The 15049-nt window shown below is 41.2% G+C and overlaps 1 protein-coding gene across 5 annotated transcripts in view; it reads right to left on the reverse strand.

Annotated features, from left to right (window-relative positions):
* Window positions 1-15049, reverse strand: part of LOC106565988 (semaphorin-3F) — a 115626-nt gene that overhangs the window by 40031 nt on the left and 60546 nt on the right. The gene's annotated exons all lie outside the window — the stretch shown is intronic.

Here is a 15049-nt window from a genome sequence, read left to right on the forward strand (position 1 = left end):
GGTGTAGTACACCATTAACAACTTATTTTTTGATGCAAAGAATCCTAGTGGATTACAGATCTCTATTTCATCCGTGTACAGAACAATCTACAAAGCATTTGGTTTCTCTGAAAATAAGGGTTGTGATTTTAGAAGAGCACCAACAATGTCATGAAAAAAACTTTCCCTGCACATCTGGGGTCCCTTTTCAAGCAGACAAAATCCTTGGGTGTGATAAGAACTGTTCTAGACTTTTGACTAATGGTACATAATGAAATAATTTGTCTTTGATGAAAAAGTATTTTGATCCTCCACATTTCATCCTGCATATGGTTCCAGCAAATGGAATTTCCTCTGCATCCAAACAGCTAAACTGCTTCTTAATAACACTGTCCTGTCAAAACGTTGCAACGCCAGAAAAAGGTCAATGATATTGTCAAATATATCCATTGCATCTTCTTCAAGTTGACCTGATGTGCTTCCTGAAGGCTTCTTTAGCACTGCCTCCATCTGCTTATTGAGGTTGTCCAATAGTGATGATTGATACTGCTGTACCCCTGCTGTAATTCACGCCTTTCTGAGAGAGAGAGAGAGAGAGAGAGAGAGAGAGAGAGGTCATCAATCATGGAGGTTGGAACACACCTTCATGGATACTTATGATATACAGATTTTGTTTATGACATATTCATTAACATAAGGACATAAGGGATCAACAATAGTAAGGTGGACAACCTAGCACTAAGAATGAACTCAACCATCACTGAACCACTACAAAATGCTCTGCATAATGTAACTAACCAAATGCTGTGCTCTGTTCAGAAAAGGCATCTTACCAGTGAGAGATGATGCTTGGCTCTGGCATTTATCACAAAAACAGTGGCATGTGTTGTCAGATCCTAAAAAAAAGTTGACATTGAAAGTAGTATCCTGACATTTGCAGGCTGGACATTACTAGTTCATGACAAGTATAATGTTTGTGACAGGAGAAGTGGTTGTGAAGACTGACTATGAATGCTATTAGTATAGCCAAGTACTTAAAAAAATATGGCCAATTTCAGTAGATTTCCACCAACCGAGTAACTTACTTACTTACTGTGATAGCTCCATGTTGGTCAATGCCCTCTTTCCCTTCGTCTGAGTCAGGTGTATGGAGTTGCTGATCAGTGATGCTGGAGTTAGCTAGAAGCTGATCGGGTTGAATGTTGTCCTGTGTACCACATGTCAAAGAAACAGATTATTATTTGAAATTGTATTTAGTTTCACCAATAGAGCTATTTAAGTGTTTTGTTCCTATTTATCATTGATTATTTTCACATTAACCCAGCTTTAGCCATAAGAGTCATTATAGCTAAAATGATCGAATAGCCTATGGACAGTATGACTTTGGTCCGTGTATCGTCCATTCATTCAATATTTTTTTTTAAATCCAGCAGAAAACAAAAACAAATCCTAGCTAGCTACTTACTTGTTCCGGTGGTACTTGGCTTTCCTCCGATGGCTGTTCACCTGTTCGGGTGCCTTCAAGTAGGTGTATCTTCTCTTTACATGATGATAGAAGGAATTGTACACTCTATATTCCTCAGTGCATCCGTCAATACCACAGAGCAACCAGAAATCAGGGCTGCGACTGTGAAATCTATTGATATGGCTCAATAACAGTTTCAATGAAAAAGTAATAAAAACGCAGTAGATAACGCACCGCCAAAGTACCTTGACTGTTACTAAAAGGAAACGCAATTAAAACGTTCCCACTGCTTACTAGGAAAAGGGTGGAAAGAACTCTAAATGATGTTAACAAGTATTTTTTATACGACCAAGTAGTTTGATTGGAGTAGAGTATAACAGCACTGGGACTTTTAACTATACATGTATCACTCCGCTTTACAGGTGTTCTAATAACCATTAATTACATTAACGATCGTTATCTATCTTAGATTGTAACAAACGTCGCACCACAAACATGAACATATTTCCTCAAATTACATTTCAGTTAAATTATGAATGGTCGTCAGGAGAGGACGGTAACGTGTAGACCTACACAAAGTAGCAAGCTAGTGTGGAGGAAAATGTTTATGTGGTGCTTGACAACAGTCCAGTCCCAGTCCAGTTATGGAACTATGTGTCCCAGTCCAGTTGTGGAACTATGTGTCCCAGTCCAGTTGTGGAACTATGTCCCAGTCCAGTTGTGGAACTATGTCCCAGTCCAGTTGTGGAACTATGTGTCCCAGTCCAGTTGTGGAACTATGTGTCCCAGTCCAGTTATGGAACTATGTGTCCCAGTCCAGTTGTGGAACTATGTGTCCCAGACCAGTTGTGGAACTATGTGTCCCAGACCAGTTGTGGAACTATGTGTCCCAGTCCAGTTGTGGAACTATGTGTCCCAGTCCAGTTGTGGAACTATGTGTCCCAGTCCAGTTGTGGAACTATGTGTCCCAGACCAGTTGTGGAACTATGTGTCCCAGTCCAGTTGTGGAACTATGTGTCCCAGTCCAGTTGTGGAACTATGTGTCCCAGTCCAGTTGTGGAACTATGTGTCCCAGACCAGTTGTGGAACTATGTGTCCCAGTCCAGTTGTGGAACTATGTGTCCCAGTCCAGTTGTGGAACTATGTGTGTTGGCAGAGCCAAATAAATGATTAAATAAATAAACAAATCATAATCTGTTGTCACTTATTACTGTTAACTAATAAATGGCGCTTGTAGAACTGTTGTATAAAAGCAATATCACACTGCGGCCTTGTACCTACGACCGAATCACAGCTGTGCTGATATTCAGCACTCCCTCTCGTGTGATATTGCTTAACTGACATACGTTCATCACATTATCTAGCTACATAAGGGAGGCCTATAAATAAAAAGTCAAAGCTTTGTGTCATTTAACAACACCATGAATGAAGATGGAATGACACATATCCGGGCATGGATCATATATCAACCGCAGTATCAAAAGGTAATGTTAATTTGTTTATACCCACATACCTTTTGTTAGCTAATGTTGTTCATTTGAATTGGAAAGTTAACAAACCAAGTTAGCATGCTAATTTTAACTAGGTAACGTTGACTGTTAGCAGTTAATAACTGTACAAGCGGCCATTCGTTGAAAACACTTGAACTTTGGTTAGATTGATAGTGCTTTATTGCCATAAATAGTGTTAATAAGGTGTAAATGTGCCCTAATGACTGACACCATCGATTATTTAGCTTCGCCGTCTTTGGCGCTATTTCTATTGACAATAGAAAATAAATATAAAGGGTGCCAAACGGCAAAGCTAAATAATCGACGGTGACAGTCATTGTCGACAATCTTAGCTAGGCAAACTAAGATTAACATAACTAAGATTTTCAATAAGGGCAACAGTTTAGCGTTAACATTAGTTTCATTAGCTTGCACTATCTTTTGGTTTAAAGTAATTAACGTCAACGTTAATGATATACTGGTAGTCTAATTTTGTTACCTAACATTAGCTAGCTTGGTAAATCATTCCTGCATTAACTGGAAAGGGAAGACAATATGCTAATGTCTCATAACCTATATCAACCTGACACTTTGCATCTATGTATTAGTTGCTAATAATAAACTATTTACCATGTGGTTAGATGTGTATTTCAGCTGCTAATATAAGCACAGACATGGTGTCCAGCTTCTTAAAGGAGGATTTATGTGATCTCTTTCCCGGGCCAGAGCACTTCTTCAGAACCATTTGGAGACTTACTCATGGTGAAAATGAGATAATGTTAGATTTTCACAGTTGGGAGACATTTAATCTAACCATGCAGGAGGTTTTTCCAGTTATCAAAGAAGCATTTCCTGGCCATCATTACAATACATATATCTGAAGATGTATTTGTTTTGGTGTTTGCTGTTAGGTTGTTGTTACAGTGTGGTGTTATTTGCCTTTATAATTACCATTGAACAAATGTATGTCTTATACAGGGTGAAGAATCAGACCTGTGTAGACCATGCACCTCCTCTGGGACCTGTGATTTCAGCCCCACTCCCATACCCTTTCTCTCCTCCTCCTCCACACCCTTCCACTCTGTTTTTGTGGTCATATTTGTTTTTCTCTTTGTGTTTGTGTCAGTCTGCAGAAGTCCCCAACACCTTTCTTCAGGCGAGACCACTCTTCAGCCCTGTCGTGATCGTCTACGAAACCAACTACATACTGGCCATTGGAACCATACCTGTGGTGACCTTCCCAAAAGAGGACATCTATGCCAGCGTGACGTATCTCATGGCGTGTTATTATGCCTTTCACCTCACATATCCCAAGTGCATTGCGACACTCCTCTCTGTGCTGCAGACAGAAGTCCTCTCGGACGCCATCCACGACCGGGACATGACTTCTTCATATAAAAAGGCTATGGCCGAGTGGAAAAAGATCATTACTGACTAGGGTTGCACGATACAATTTTTTCAATTGCCGGTCCCGATAACAACTGTGTGTATCAGCCGATCCGAGAACCGATCCGATAACCTTTAATAAATAGGCAGGGCGTTTGTTGTTTATTATCAGAAGGTTTAAAGCACTGTTACATTTGTTATCTTGCCATAGGTCTTACATGTTAATATTCACCTTGACCACCAATGGCCTTTGTTGTTTTTGCATCCTTTCTTCTGCCCATATGCAGCCTCTCAATATACTGAGTCCTCAATAAAGAAGTGAAAAGAAATGCAAAAAATCAGTTCTCAAAAAAAGCAATAAAATGGGGGAAATATTACTTAAAATAAGCAAAATTATCTGCCAACAAAACTGGAAAATTTCACTTGCCAAGATTTTTAAAACAAGTAAAAATATCTAGTCTCAAAGAACGCACAGATACAGTTGAAGTCGGAAGTTTACATACACCTTAGCCAAATACATTTAAACTCAGTTTTTCACAATTCCTGACATTTAACATTAAATTCCCCGTCTTAGGTCAGTTAGGATCACTACTTTATTTTAAGAATGTGAAATGTCATAATAATAGTAGAGATTGTGATGATCGTCGTAAGGAGTAGACCAAGGTGCAGCGTGTTGAGTGCTCATGATAAATATTTATTATTATACTCAGAACACTATACAAAAACAATAAACAAAGAAACACGAACGTCATGTTCTGCAGGCTTCACTGAGCAATACAAAAACAAGATCCCACCACTAAAGGTGGAAAAAAGGGCTGCCTAAGTATGATTCCTAATCAGAGACAACGATAGACAGCTGCCTCTGATTAGGAACCATACTCGGCTCAACACAAAGAAATAGAAAACATAGAAAGGCATAGAATGCCCACCCCACATCACACCCTGACCTAACCCAAAAAATATCAAATAAACGGCAATCTAAGGTCAGGGCGTGACAGAGAGAATGAATTATTTCAGCTTTTATTTCTTTCATCACATTCCCAGTGGGTCAGAAGTAGACATACACTCAATTATTATTTGATAACATTGCCTTTACATTTTTTTACTTGGGTCAAACGTTTCGGGTAGCCTTCCACAAGCTTCCCACAATAAGTTGGGTGAATTTTGACACATTCCTCCTGACAGAGCTGGTGCAACTGAGTCAGGTTTGTAGGCCTCCTTGCTCAAACACGCTTTTTCAGTTCTGCCCACAAATTTTCTATAGGATTGAGGTCAGGGATTTTTCATGGCCACTCCAATACCTTGACTTTGTTGTCCTTCAGCCATTTTGCCACAACTTTGGAAGCATGCTTGGGGTCATTGTCCATTTGGAAGGCCCATTTGAGACCAAGCTTTAACTTCCTGACTGATGTCTTGAGCTGTTGCTTCAATATATCCACATAATTTTCCTGCTTCATGATGCCATCTATTTTGTGAAGTGCACCAGTCCCTCCTTTAGCAAAGCACCCCCACAACATGAGGGGGTGCCACCCCCATGCTTCACGAATGGGATGGTGTTCTTCGGCTTGCAAGCGTCCCCCTTTTTCTTTCAAACATATCGATGGTCATTATGGCAAAACAGTTCTATTTTTGTTTCATCAGACCAGAGGATATTTCTCCAAAAAGTATGATCTTTGTCGCCATGTGCAGTTGCAAACCGTAGTCTGGCTTTTTTTATGGTGGTTTTGGAGCAGTGGCTTCTTCCTTGCTGAGCGACCTTTCAGGTTATGTCGATATAGGACTCGTTTTACTGTGGATATAGATACTGTTGTACCTATTTCCTCCAGAATCTTCACAAGGTCCTTTGCTGTTGTTCAGGGATTGATTTGCTCTTTTCGCACCAAAGTACATTCATCTCTAGGAGACAGAACGCGTCTCCTTCCTGAGCAGTATGACGGCTGCGTGGTCCCATGTTGTTTATACATGCGTACTATTGTTTGTACAGATGAACATGGTGCCTTCAGGCGTTTGGGAATTTCTCCCAAGGATGAACCAGACTTGTGGAGGTCTACAACATTTTTTCTAAGGTCTTGGCTGATTTATTTTGATTTTCCCATGATGTCAAGCAAAGAGGGACTGAGTTTGCAGGTAGGCCTTGAAATACATCCAAAGGTACACCTCCAATTGACTCAAATTATGTCAATTGGCCTATCAGAAGCTTCTAAAGCCATGACATCATTTTCTGGAATTTTCCAAGATGTTTAAGGAAAGGTCAACTTTGTGTATGTAAACGTCTGACCCACTAGAATTGTGATACAGTAAATTATAAGTGAAATAATCTGTCTGTAAACAATTGTTGGAAAAATTACTTGTGTCATGCACAAAGTAGATGTCCTAACCGACTTGCCAAAACTATAGTTTGTTAACAAGATATTTGTGGAGTGGTTGAAAAACGAGTTTTAATGACTCCAACCTAAGTGTATGTAAGCTTCTGACTTCAACTGTATCTACATGAACATGTAGTGTGTGTGGGAGCGGGACGAGACAGAGTTGGCATAAACATGGGAACAGACTACTACCCATTATCTCTGATCTGGCCCTGGTAATGGAAGACATGTAACGTGACTCCGGTCCTAGTGTCCTAGTGTTCTAGTGTTCTAGTGTCCTAGTGTCCTAGTGTTCTAATGTCCTAGTGTTCTAGTGTCCTAGTGTTGTAGTGTCCTGGTGTCCTAGTGTTCTAGATTTCTAGGGCCACCGGTCGAAAACAGCTCAGGTGGATCAGCCTACCAACCCAGAGGGACAAGTTCATAAAAATGTAAAAAGTTATTCAAAAAAACAACCATTCTGGTCATACCACAGTCCAATTACATGTAGATTTCAATTCCATGTGAACTCATCGTAATGGTTGACATTTTAGTAATTTACCAGACTCTCTTCTCCAGAGCAACTTACTGTTGTAGTGAGTGCGTACATTGTTGTGCTGGTCCCGCATGGGAACCCTCAACCCTGGCTTGGCAAGTGCCATGCTCTACCAACTGAGATACACGGGAAACATTTTTTGAAACAATCTGGAAATAAAACCTGTCGCAAATTAGTCATCTGTCATTAATGGCGGATTGCTGCCGTGTGTGTGTGTGTGTGTGTGTGTGTGTGTGTGTGTGTGTGTGTGTGTGTGTTTGTGTGTGTGTGTGTTTGGGACACAGAGTAGAGCTTTGTTACTGTCCTCCTCCCATTAGTTTCAACTGGTCTGGTATGATAATGGATCCATTAAAAGGTTGAGAGGATCTCAGTGTTAAACCGTAGCTGGGAAACTGACAGGAGGTCTTTCTCTGTCTGTCTCTCAAGGTGGGCCTCTGTGCATGCAGCTTGGGAAAGTCCAAGAGGACACCACGATGTAGGTCCTGTTCATTTTTCACTCCGATGGGTGCAGACAAACAACCCCTGTCTTCTGTAACTTCTACTACTTTTCCAGAGCCCTCCCCTTTCTCCCTCCGCTAATGGTACGCTCCATTGAATCGAGAGGAGAAAGTCTCTTCTCAATAAAAAAGCCAACAACAGCTTTAGTGAACATCTGTCCATGTGGAAATAGAAGTGTATAATGTTATGTTTACCCAGATGGAAGAAGTGGGTGGGTGAGTGAGTGAGTGAGTAGCTCTCAAGTGCAGACAGAGACACAGGAGATTGTGTAACTGTAAAAGTGACATGGATCATCTGGCAGAGGGCTACTCAGTTGTTAATGTGCCGAGCGCTGGCTTTTCCCCTTAGGAAACTCTTCAATGGTACTATCATGGTTTAGCCTGTTGAGGACCCCTTCCCGCTCTGATCCCGGTACCGGGATTTATTGACAAGATACCATGGCGGGAAATTCAAAACTGCAAGAATCTAATAATTTCAATTTCTCAAACAATCAACTATTTTTCACCATTTGAAAGATAAACATCTCCTAAATCCAACCACATTGTCCGATTTCAAAGAGGCTTTACGGCGAAAGCATAAAGTTAGGTTATGTTAGGAGAGTACATTGAAAATAGCTGTGTGTAATGTTTTGTCAATTCAAAGACAGGCGTCACCAAAAGCAGAAAACCAGCTAAAATTATGCACTAACCTTTGACAATCTTCATCAGATGACACTCCTAGGACATTATGTTATACAATACATGCATTTTTTGTTCCATCAAGTTCATATTTATATCCAAAAACAGCATTTTACAGTGGCGGTGAAATTCAGAATTTTTCTCCCTCAAATGCTTCCGGTGAATTAGCATTACAATTTACAAAATTACTATTCGAAAACATTGGTAAATTATAATATTGTCATTCAAAGAATTATAGATTAACATCTCGTAAATGCTACCGCATTGCCAGATTTCAAAATAACTTTACTGGGAAATCACACTTTGCAATAAACGGGGTGCTATGCTAAGAACAATAGGCTAGGATATACAGGTTAGCACCATCTTGGAACCATCTAATATCAATAATACTATTGTAAATAATCCCTTACCTTTGATTATCTTCATCAGAAGGCACTTCCAGGATTCCCAGGTCCACAACAAATGTGGTTTCTTTCGACAAAGTTCATAATTTATGTCCAAATAACTCCAAGTTGTTCCATGTTGTTAGCGCGTTCAGTAGGCTCCTCAAAATGTAGGGTGGGGGGGGAAGTCACGACGAAAAGTAAAAAAAAAAATCTATTTACGTTCGTTCAAACATGTCAAAAGTTGTTTAGCATCAATCTTTAGGGCCATTTTTAACGTGAAACATCAGTAATATTTCAACCCGACCTCTCCTGTGTCTTGAAAAACGTTTTGAAAAATGTCTCGCCTCACATGAACGCGCATGTGCGCGCAATAATGAAGTGACGACATCCCAGGGACGTCAACTTCCCTTCCTTGTCATCCGGTCTCTGTTCATCATAGACGCTTCAAACAACTTTATAAAGATCGTTGACATCTAGTGGAAGCCGTAGGAAGTGCGAAATTAATCCTTTGTCACTGTGTGATCTATTAGCAATGACTCGAAAATAGTACAGCCACAAAATTCTCATTTCCTGCTTGTATTTTTCTCAAGTTTTTGCCTGCCATATGAGTTTTGTTATACTTACAGACACCATTCAAACAGTGACATGGATCATCTGGCAGAGGGCTACTCAGTTGTTAATGTGCCGAGCGCTGGCTTTTCCCCTTAGGAAACTCTTCAATGGTACTATCATGGTTTAGCAGGTGTGAGATAGCCACATACAGATACTGTATGTAGTGCAATATGTCTTTCCTTTCTCCTTCTGTTAATGTGAACGCTCTTCCCATATGCGCACACACACACACACACACACACACACACACACCTGCTCTGCCACGTTGCTCTCTGTGCCTCTGTAACTAGGACACAGGTGGTAGTGAAGATATTTAAACCTTCTCTAACCCTCAATATCCCCCTCTAATCCTCTCTAACCCCGCTAACCCTCACTAACCCTCTTTAACCCCCTCTAATCCTCTCCAACCCCTCTAACCCTCACTAACCCTCTTTAACCCCTCTAACCCTCACTAACCCTCTCTAATCCCCACAAACCCTCACTAACCGTCTCTAACCCCCACTAACACTCTCTAACCCCACTAACCCTCTCTAACCCCCACTAACCCTCTATAACCCCACTAACCTCCACCAACCCTCACTAACCCACTCTAACCCTCACTAACCACCTCTAATCCTCTCTAACTCCCTCTAACCCTCACTAACCTTCTTTAATCCACACAAACCCTCACAACCGTCTCTAACCCTCACTAACCCTCTCTAACCCTCACTAACCCTCACGACGCCAGGACAGCGGAGTCAATCACCACCTTCCGGAGACACCTGAAACCCCACCTCTTTAAGGAATACCTAGGATAGGATAAAGTAATCCTTCTAACACCCCCCCCCCCTTAAAAGATTTAGATGCCCCATTGTAAAGTGGTTGTTCCACTGGATATCATAAGGTGAATGCACCAATTTGTAAGTCGCTCAGCCCACCCAGAACAGATACAGAGCAGCTACAGTAGTGCCCCCCCCCCCCCACACACACACACACACAAACAAACAAACAAACAAACAAACACGCACACACCACATTCAACAGTGTGAGAGCAGTGAAAGGTCATCCATCTTCATAAAAACCCGGGCCGACTAGTCTGAGCAGCCCTGTTGTCAGCTCTGGTCATCAGCAGGCGAGTCGCCAGCCAGCGGTTCCTCACCGTGCCCAGATATCACTCCCGTCCTGTCCCGTAGCACTGCTGGCAGGCGCAGCGGGCCGAGGGGATACTGGAGACGCTGGGTTCAGAGGACACGCCGTCACCAGCTGACATGTTGCATTCATCACATCCGTGCTGAGATTAGCACTCATGGTCATTTGAATGGGACCGTAGTGGTGTCGCGTCACTGTCTGCCTGCTCTGTTTCTAGTGCTTGGCAGGGAAAGTTAGGCATTGCACAAGTCCCTAGCAGGTCCAAGGTCATAGGAGAGAAACATATACACACAGACAGACACAGACAGAGAGACAGACACAGACAGAGAGAGAGACAGACATACACAGGAATATTACAGGGGCGTCATGCACCCCAAAAATCTGATGGGGCACAAAGTACGTGAGGATGGCTGGGGGAGGTCGAGTGGGGGTACTCGCCCCCTGTACGGAAGTTGGAGCAAAACGCTTTTTCCTGCAATCTAGAGTCATCATTAAGCTTAATTCTATGTAAAATATGCTTATTTTTCTGCATATCAAAGCATACCTTTTGAGCTGTCCGTATCCTACTGACCGATGTTTTTTTTTTTTAAGAAACTAAATATGCTTCTCTACATCTGTGTAAAAATCTGTGTAAAAGATTGAAAGGAATGTGAGTCTTATTCAGTACATTTAGTAATTACTTGCTTTTCTAAAGTCTACCAACCTTGCGAGCAGGCATGCCAGCTAAGATAGTTGGACAAGCTAGCTACTATAAATTGATTGACAGCCTGAAATGGCTTCTTGGTAGCTAGTTATGAGGTTGGGAGTTTGGGAAACTATCTGGGCTAGCTAAAGCCAACTTCATACAATTGCTAGGTGGCTAGTAGTATTACAGAGAAACAACAACAAAAACATTGTTTGGAGGGGACAAATCTGAGGGGGCATGTGTCCCTGTGCCTCCTATGGGCATGATGCCTCTGTGTGACAGGCAGACATCCATCCAAAACTTCCAAAACAGCTTGAGTTGCAAAAACAACATCTAAAGACATGCATCGCTATGCTGAGAGCTTTCTGTTTCTAAAACTACATATGTGGGTGTTTTTGGAGCATTTGTTCATGTTTTTTTTTCTTTCAGAGCCCCCATACTGCACAAAGAGGATGAGTAAGTGACTCGCTGGTTGGGGCAAGTTTCTCAAAAACAAGTGAAATCGCAAAAAAAAGTATCTGGACCCTTCTATAAAATACCATGTACATCAAAAAGAGAGATATGGTTGAAAAAAAATCTAAAATCTCCTTTAACCCACAGTTAGAGATAACAAAAATTCTACAAGATCTAGAACTCTGAATTTGGATGCTAAGAACACTTGTATTCTCTAGCTGGCAACGAGGAATAAAATAAACGACAGTAAATGTAGCAAACATTGAGAAACCTACAAAGAATATTGAAATAGCATGACACTTAATATCTGCATGGTCTGCTTAAGACTAATCAGGCCAAGGAGAGCTAACTAAATATACAGCTTAGGAGCATGCTCTCCGCCGTTAAAATGATATCAAAACATGACATAAAATAAATCACTTTTAAACTGGAATAATTACAGTCTTATGTTACATTAAATAGTGCTTGTGGTTTGTTTTGCAAGATGGAGATTTCATGTAATTGTGTTTTAGAACGATCACTGGATCCAACAACCATCTTAAAAATACATATCACGCATTTCGGCATTTTCTGTCTCAGAAAATTCCCATTGTAAGTAAAGAGTATTATGGGATAATTGAAACGTTTTCTGGCTATGTTTAACATAAAACAAAACAGAGAAAAAACATCTTCTGCGCTGCACATTCCTTGTGGCTAAAATCACTGTGCTGTTAAAAACGGGTGGTGTCTGTAGTTTCAAATAGGGTGAATGAGAAACATCAGGAGCGCCAAACATACAGTAAAGCATGCCCCTGCATAACATATGACTGGAGATCTGGAGGGAGGGAGGGACTCTAAAGGAGTGACTGAACAGGATCCACACTGAGTAGAGATGTGTCTGCTTCTCTCCTGCCTGCCTGTCCTCTTCCTTTGTATCTGTCCTGGATTACAGAACACAGCAGGTATACTGTAGGACATGCCACAGGAATTATACTGTAGGACATGACACAGCAGGTATACTGTTGGACATGACACAGCAGGTATACTCTATGACATGACACAGGAATTATATTGTAGGACATGACTCAGCAGGTATACCGTATGACATGACGCAGCAGGTATACTGTAGGACATGACACATCAGGTATACTGTAGGACATGACACAGGAGGTATACTGTAGGACTTGACACAGCAGGAATACTTTAGGACATGACACAGCAGGAATAATGTAGGACATGACAGGAAGTATACTGTAGGACATGACACAGGAAGTATACTGTAGGACATGACACAGGATGTATACTGTAGGACATGACACAGGAATTATACTGTAGGACATGACTCAGCAGGTATATTGTAGGACATGACACAGGAAGTATACTGTAGGACATGACTCAGCAGGTATACTGTATGACATGACACAGCAGGTATACTGTATGACATGACACAGCAGGTATACTGTTGGACATGACACAGCAGGTATACTGTAGGACATGGCACAGCAAGTATACTGTATGACATGACACAGCAAGTATACTGTATGACATGACACAGCATGTATACTGTATGACATGACACAGGAAGTATACTGTAGGACATGACTCAGCAGGTATATTGTAGGACATGACACAGGAAGTATACTGTAGGACATGACTCAGCAGGTATACTGTATGACATGACACAGCAGGTATACTGTTGGACATGACACAGGACGTATACTGTAGGACATGACACAGCAGGTATACTGTAGGACATGGCACAGCAAGTATACTGTATGACATGACACAGCATGTATACTGTAGGATGACACAGGAAGTATACTGTAGGACATGACACAGGAACTATACCTTAGGACTGAGCACAAGATTGAGCAGGGTGGGGCTACTGGCTATCTGCTGATTTAGCGCTTTCACCTCCGAATCAGATTAGTAATCCTTTTGTGACACCTACAGTATGCTGGACTGACTGACACCCAATACTTCAGTTGAACGGCATATCTTTCTCTATCAGCATATCCTTCTCCTCGCCATGCATGCTCGCCTCGATCTGGGCAAATTGAAATGCAATCTGGTAGCTGAGAAATATTCATTTCCTTTGCCATTAGCAGGTTACAGCATATCTCCACTGTAACTAAACTACTGGTAGAAGCATGGTGAAATCACAGTTATGGTATGCAGAGGTGGTTCTAGACCATTTCAACTGGGGGGGGGCCAAGCTGGGACCAGTTGTACTGTTAGAGGGGCCAGTTACATTAATAATGGATGTAAAAAAAAAAAGAACGATAGCAAAAATTTGTTATGTAAAAATGATTTCATACTCCACATTTAGGGGAGACAAAATTGTTGTCACAGGGGCACTGGCCTCCCCCCCAAGAGCCGCTAGTGATGGTATGATGATGGTTCTAAAGCCCACATCCTTCAATGATGGGATGGGAAAGCTATCATCTACACTGAAGAGTAGATTGAAGTCATTCGGTAATAATATAATGATATAGCTATGACACTTAGCACACGTTTTTATCAAAGTGACTTACATTTTTTTTTACAAATAAAGTATTTCCAATCAAATCAAATTGTATTTGTCACATGTGCCGAATACAACAGATGTAGACCTTACCGTAAAACGCTTACTTACAAGCCCTTAACCAACAATGCAGTTAAGAAAATAGAGTTAAGAAAATATCTACTAAATAAACTAAAGTAAAAAATAAAAAGTAACTCAATAAAATAACAATAACTAGGCTATGTACAGGGAGTACCGGTACCGAGTCAATGTGCAGTGGTACAGGTTAGTCGAGGTAATTTGTATATGTAGGTAGGTATAGCGAGTAGCAGCAGTGTAAAAACAAAAGCCCCGTCCCCCCCCCCCCTTTGTTTTTACACTGCTGCTACTCGCTGTTTATTATCAATGCATAGGTGTCAATGTAAATAGTAATTTGATTAAATGGCCATTTGATTAATTGTTCAGCAGTCTTATGGCTTGGGGGTAGAAGCTGTTAAGGAGCCTTTTGGACCTAGACCTGGCGCTCCTTTACCGCTTGCCGTGTGGTAGCAGAGAGAACACTCTATGACTTGGGTGACTGGAGTCTTTGACAATTTTTTGGGCCTTCCTCTGACATGCCTAGTATATACAGTGCATTCGGAAAGTATTCAAACCCCTCTACTTTTTCCATATTTTGTTACGTTACAGGCTTATTCTAAAATTGATTCAATAATTTTTTTTCTTCATCAATCTATACACAATACCCCATAAAGACACAAGGGTACAAAAAAAATTCTGCAGCATTGAAGGTCCCAAGAACACAGTGGCTTCCATCATTCTTAAATGGAAGAAGTTTGGAACCACCAAGACGGAAGCCAATTCTCAGTAAAGGGCACATGACAGCCCACTTTGAGTTTGGCAAAAGTCACCT

Source organism: Salmo salar, chromosome ssa12, assembly GCF_905237065.1.
Source record: "Salmo salar chromosome ssa12, Ssal_v3.1, whole genome shotgun sequence".
Taxonomy (NCBI): domain Eukaryota; kingdom Metazoa; phylum Chordata; class Actinopteri; order Salmoniformes; family Salmonidae; genus Salmo; species Salmo salar.